The sequence below is a fragment of the Alosa sapidissima genome, chromosome 18 (genome assembly GCF_018492685.1).
Source record: "Alosa sapidissima isolate fAloSap1 chromosome 18, fAloSap1.pri, whole genome shotgun sequence".
NCBI classification, from domain to species: domain Eukaryota; kingdom Metazoa; phylum Chordata; class Actinopteri; order Clupeiformes; family Clupeidae; genus Alosa; species Alosa sapidissima.
Window position 1 is genome coordinate 31,798,658 of NC_055974.1, and position 6,816 is coordinate 31,805,473.

The following is a 6,816-nucleotide window of genomic DNA, read 5'->3' on the forward strand; positions in this document are numbered from 1 at the left end:
CGCGTACCTGCAGTCTGCCCCACTATACTTCACTAAGTATAAGTAAGCACTCACACACACACACACATCCACACACACACACACAGAGTGAGGAAGATGCATAAGTATATATACTCTTTTGATCCCGTGAGGGAAATTTGGTCTCTGCATTTATCCCAATCCGTGAATTAGTGAAACACACACAGCACACAGTGAACACACAGTAAGGTGAAGCACACACTAATCCCGGCGCAGTGAGCTGCCTGCATCAACAGCGGTGCTCGGGGAGCAGTGAGGGGTTAGGTGCCTTGCTCAAGGGCACTTCAGCTGTACCTACTGGTCGGGGTTCAAACCGGCAACCCTCTGGTTACAGGTCCGAAGCGCTAACCAGTAGGCCACGGCGGCCCCTAACTAGGGGTTTATGTCACAGTACTCTGATTTCATCCTCTCTGTCATGTTTTTTACTGGCCTTCTTTGGGCTGCTGAGATGTGAGTTTACATGCCCCTCGTCTCATTCAATTCCTGATGTCCACCCGTGCATGCAGATCTCGAGCAGTTGGACCAGGACACAATTTGTTTTACTACCAAACGGAGTAAACCTATCATTTCCAAAACTACATCTCATATGGGTCAGCTCAAGCATCGCCATCTGAGACGAAGGGGCTACCCATCCCACTACATCTCATATGGGTCAGCTCAAGCATGTCCACCATGATATTGATCATACGCACAGACACACACACACACACACACACATGCACCCCCACACACACACACGTCCACCATGATATTGATGATATGCACACACACACATGCACACACACACACACACACACACACACACGCATGCACCCACACACACGTCCACCATGATATTGATCATACGCACACACACACACACACACACGCATGCACCCACACACACGTTCACCATGATATTGATGTGTGTATGTGTGTGTGTGTGTGTGTGTGTGTGCGCGCATGTGTGCGTGTGCAATTTCAGTGAGAGTAAACAAACACCTTCTGTTCCTCCAAGCTAATCTTAGCTTCCCTCTCTATACGCACACACACACACAAACAAACGCGCACACACACACACACAGCTCAGTGCTGGTGGGCAAACGGCCATATTGGCAGATGCTTCCTGATCAGCTGCTCTACAGCAAACAGAACCTGGCACAGAGATGCGCACATACACACATAGTGTGTGTGAGAGAGGGACTCCTAGCAATTAATCAGCTGCTTTTGAACAGACAGAGAGGAGGAGAAGGAGAGGAGGAGGAGGGGAGGAGGAGAAGAGGAGGAGGAGGGGAGGAGAAGAGGAGAGGAGGAGATATGGAGGAGGAGGAGGAGAAGGAGGAGAAGAGGAGGAGGAGGGGAGGAGGAGATATGGAGGAGGAGAAGAGGAGAGGAGGAGATATGGAGGAGGAGGAGGAGAATGAGGAGGAGGAGAAGGAAGAGGAGAAGAGGAGGAGAAGATATGGAGGGGGAAAACAGACAGAGGAGGAGATATGGAGAAGAGGAGGAGGAGGAGAAGAGGAGAAGGAGGAGAAGAGGAGAGGAGGAGGAGAGGAGGGGGCAATCAGACAGGAGGTGAAGAGGAGATGAGGAGAGGAGTAGGAGGAGGAGAAGAGGAGAAGGAGGAGAAGAGGAGGAGGAGAAGGAGGAGAAGGAGAAGAAGAGGAGAGGAGGAGAGTAAAACTGAGATGAACGGGACCTATGCACATTTCCACTAAACAGACATCTAAAGGAACACCAACTCTGGACCTGGCGTGAAAGACTGGGCAGGGCTGGGACTAAATGGACAAAGGACTGTGTGTGTGTGTGTGTGTGTGTGTGTGTGTGAGAGTGTGTGTGAGTGTGTGTGAATGAGTGAGTGAGATAAAGAGAGTATGAGAGAAATGCCACCAAATGATCTGTTGTTAGCAATTATATGATGTTAGTATTTATCTGATTACCAGATAACAGCAACACTAGTTTGTAACAAAGCAGTATTTTTACACAGAGAGAGAGAGAGAGAGAGAGAGAGAGAGAGAGAGAGAGAGAGAGAGTGTGTGTGTGTGTGTGTACTAGTTTGTAACAAAGCAGTATTTTTACACAAACGTCCTAGCAACATTGCGACATATAGAGGTTGGACACTATTGTTTTACGTCAGATTTAAAGAGAAACAATCGGACAAAACTGCTAATAAACAGCACTACTGCTGTGTGTGTGTGTGTGTGTGACTGTGAGTAAACAGCGCTACTGCTGTGTGTGTGTGTGTGTGTGTGTGTGTGACTGAGTAAACAGCGCTACTGCTGTGTGTGTGTGTGTGTGTTGTGTGTGTGTGCTACATCAGACCTGTTGAAATGCAAACACTCTTTTCTAATTCATGAGCTGGAGATGAGTGTGTTGGTGTGTGTGTGTGTGTGTGTGTGTGTGTGTGTGTGTGTGTGTGTGTATGTGTGTGTATGTGCGTGCTGTGTGTGTGTGTGTATGTCTGTGTGTGTGTGTGTGTATGTCTGTGTGTGTGCTGTGTGTGTGTGTGTATGTCTGTGTGTGTGTGTGTATGTCTGTGTGTGTGTGTGTGTGTATGTGTGTGTGTCTCAGAGCAGTTTCTGCATCCGTCTGTAGATGTTAAATATTCAACACGGGCTGCTCTCTAGTCTTTGTTAATGGCAGGAAAGATCACTAGTCAGCACTCTAGAGTGTGTGTGTGTGTGTGTGTGTGTGTGTGTAGAATCGGCCAACTAGCTATGGTGCTACATGATGATATACACACACGCACGCACGCACACACACACACACACACACACACACACACACGCGTGCGTGCGTGTGCACATTGTGTACATGCGTGTGTACATTGTGTACTTGTACTGATGTCCATTAATATGCACTGTCCCTATCTAAATAAACAATAGAATAAATAAATAAAATAAATGGTCACAGGAAAAAAGCACACACACACACACATTCCACCAGAGAAGCTGATGATAGATAGATAGATAGATACTTTATTGATCCCCAGGGGAAATTCAAGGTCTCAGCAGCATACAGACAACACAAACATATTCTTTAACAGCAGAAAGAGTAATTAAAGTATATAATATAAAAACACAACTAAGCAATAAGGACAGTAGAAGATAAAGAATATGCTAAATATACTAAAATACAAATTATACTAACTAACACTTAATCTAAATCAATTCTAAAAACAGGTATCCACATAGTGGTGATTAATCAATCAGAGGCGCTTGCAATGACTGAGGCAGGGACTGAGCCTGTGATTCTCTGTGCATAGTAAGGTATGGTAAGGTGCTCTAAGGTGCTCTGTGTGAATGAGTGTCATGGTGGTAGTGGTCATGGTGATAGTGCAAATGAGTAAGTCCAACAGTGCAACAATGCAGAAATAAAGTAAAGTAAAGTCTATATATCTATATATTTAACTATTTAAGAAAATGTATAAGTGTGGCCACAGTTCGGCTGTGGCATGGAGGGAGGGGGGGGGGGGGGGGTTATGCATATGTGCTGATGTGCTAATATAGCACGCAAACAGTGAGGCAGAAAGACAGTGGTAAAAGTGGCTAGTGGACAGACAGTATCCAAACGTGGAGGGGATGAAGAGGCAGACAGACTATGCAGAGAAGTCTATCTCTCCTTTTCCCTTAAGTGAAGCATTGAACAGTTCAATGGCCCTGGGGACAAATTACTTTCTCAGTCTGTCTGTTGTGCAAGGCAGTGAGCGAAGTCTCCAGCTGATCAGGCTCTTCTGCTTAACAATAGTGCTGTGGAGTGGATGACACTCATTGTCCAAGATGTTGATCAGTTTGTTCAGGGTCCTTTTGTCAGATAGTGAAGTGATGCACTCCAGTTCAGCTCCCACTACAGAGCCAGCTTTCCTTACTAGCATGTCAATTCGCCCAGCATCCTTCTTCCTTGTGCTTCCTCCCCAACATACTACTGCATAGAAGAGGACGCTGGCAAATACAGACTGGTAGAACATCCTGAGGAGCTTGCTGCACACATTGAAGGACTGCAACCTCCTCAGGAAGTACAGCAGATATACACATACAGTACACACACACACACACACACACTGCACCAGAGAAGCTGAGGATACACATACACATACACACACACACACACACTCCACCAGAGAAGCTGAGGATATACACACACACACACACACACACACACTCCACCAGAGGCACAGAGATTTTGGAGGGCAGTAGCTCAAGTGATAAAAGGGCACTTCTCATAAGTTTCCAAATAAACATCGTTTTAAATCAAGTGGGTAATATATAGGCTTGCAAATGTCTAACTAACCGATTTCTTAAAATACCCTCAGACTCATGCAAATATTTAATACAAAAGAATTCCTATATCTATATCATGTATTGATGAAGATCTATCAGCATAAAACTAGTAGCCTAGACTAAAGGTGTGAGAGAGTAGCCTAGACAGATAGACAGACACACACACACACACACACACACACACACACAGCATATAGAACATTTATTAGGTCTCATACACGAGCACTGATGATCACTGATCAGCTGCGCGCGCACACACACACACGGGAATAACGGGATGTGAAATTACAGAAACAGAATTACAAGAAGCAAAGTCTATTCCTATAGTAACTTAGCATCATTGACTTCTCAAGAGGTGAGCGCGGCAGCTGTCACCAATTAAATGATCGCCAGCAGGAAGCGCGTGCCATGGATCAAATCAGATCGAACCTACCGGAGTCGGCAAAAGTACATCATGACAGACAGACCACAGAGATCGGTTCAGTTTCAGGGCATCCTCGTGCATGCGTAACAGGTGAAGCTCCGGTTCAAACAGACACACACACACAGACATGCACCTTTGGTCCTACCACTCGACGAACTTGCCGCGTCCACTCGCGCAGAGATTCTGTCCAGTCGTTTCTTCTCCATGGCGAGACGATGCGTGCTATTGCAGTGCACGACAACTTTAGAATAATATTTTTAGGTAGCGTGGATGAGGGACCGCGACGTTTTAAATATACGGCCGCGCGAGCGGGGGAAGTAGGACGTGTTGTTGCGCTCGCGGCTGCCAACTTCAACAGACTCCAGCTGATCGCGTGGACGCGCGCCTGTTTGAAACGAGAGTAACGCAGTAAACGCAGTAATAACGTTTGTCGTCCTGAACGCCAAGTGAAGGGCGTTGCGAGGGGGTTGTGAAATGGGAAAATTCTCTGTGGGCAGGTTGAAGAGTTCGCACAGTCTTTAGGGAGATGGTAAAATGTCTGTTCAAAGCTGTGCCCGTAGTCATTTCAACGGTTTTAACCACATGGTGCACAATACAAATTTCCAGTTTTTGCCTGAAATTGCACTGTGCCTATTTATGAGGGCATTGTTCCCACCTCTATTGGGGCCTACCATCAAATGTTGGACCTCTATAGAAAGCTGAGAATGTTACAGAGGCTAGAATATAGTTTTTTCTTTCTGCCGGAACAAGCATCTCTGAACTGACCACATTTCAGCCCTCTAGGTCACTTGATATCACTTAGAAACACAACTGAGCCCTAGCACCAGGTCTTGTGAAGCTGTGTGCAAAAGTAGATCAATATAGAATGAAAATATGAATGCTTTAGACCATTATTTGCCAAGGTATGCTCATGCGTTTTGTAAAATGCCTATGGAAACTCCCCATAGGACTTTTGGTTATCCAAAATGCATACTGACAATCAAATGCTTACTACACATGAACCCCTTTGTGTAGAAGCATAATCCTGGTCTCAAATGAAAGGTAACACTTTGAGGTTTCGTGTGGACTATTTAGATTGTATGTCAGGTGTTCTGATATAGACTGACTACACAAAATATGGAATAATTACAAAATGTCTATTTTTGCATTTACTTTGTTGGTTTAATGAGTGTGTATAAGATAAACTATACATCTGTACAACTAATATTGGATAATACAACATGAAGATTCAATTTCTAAGGATTCTTGTGAATATTTCAGTACCCAATATGTTGCATCTACTTATTGTGCTGCAGCTACACTGCAGCCAGAGGTCAGGGTATCACCAAAAGCGGAGGAGGGGGAGGGGGGCATTTTGGATCATATTTAATTGAGACATAATAAGATTAATCTGAGAATGTAAAGCACTATACAGATTGTACATGAAAAAAGTTGTGGATTCCCAAGAGTCAAAGCTTTCAAATGGTGTGCAACATGACTATGCTATATAGCAATATGTTGCAATTGATTTAGAATGTTGAGGGGATGTGTGGGGGGGTTACCGGCCTGCCGGCGGGACACTGCAGATTAACTGGATGATCTGATACACTGTCACGTGACTTTAGATGAACTGGACAAGAGAACAGCGAGGGCAGCCGGCTGGGCCCTAATGATGGGCCAGAGCGGTAGAAAAACAGAGTGGCGACACTCCCATAGGAAACAATGGCTAGCCTATTGTAGTAGGGCAACTTTAGATGATAGGTTGGTTGTCAACAGGTTTTTATTATGTTTATAATGCTATATTTTTCAAACCTGATTGCGTTAGCTTACTAGCTTACGTTAGCTAGTCAGCTCATTTACATACATAGTGTTAACGTTAGACATGCTATGAGGGGGAACACAAACTTTATCTTGATAAAATACATTTCATACAGCATGATAACTCTATATTCAGATGTGCTGGTTATCAATGGGTTTGTGATTAACGCTCTTCAGGTGAAAAATGGAGGAAATGAATGTGATTATTGTCTTTAAACCTAATATAGATTAGCTTGCTAGATGGCGAGTTTTATGGCGTTATGAACTGAACTGTGGGCTGAACATGACATGAAGTAGGCTAGTGTCCACGACTCGTGA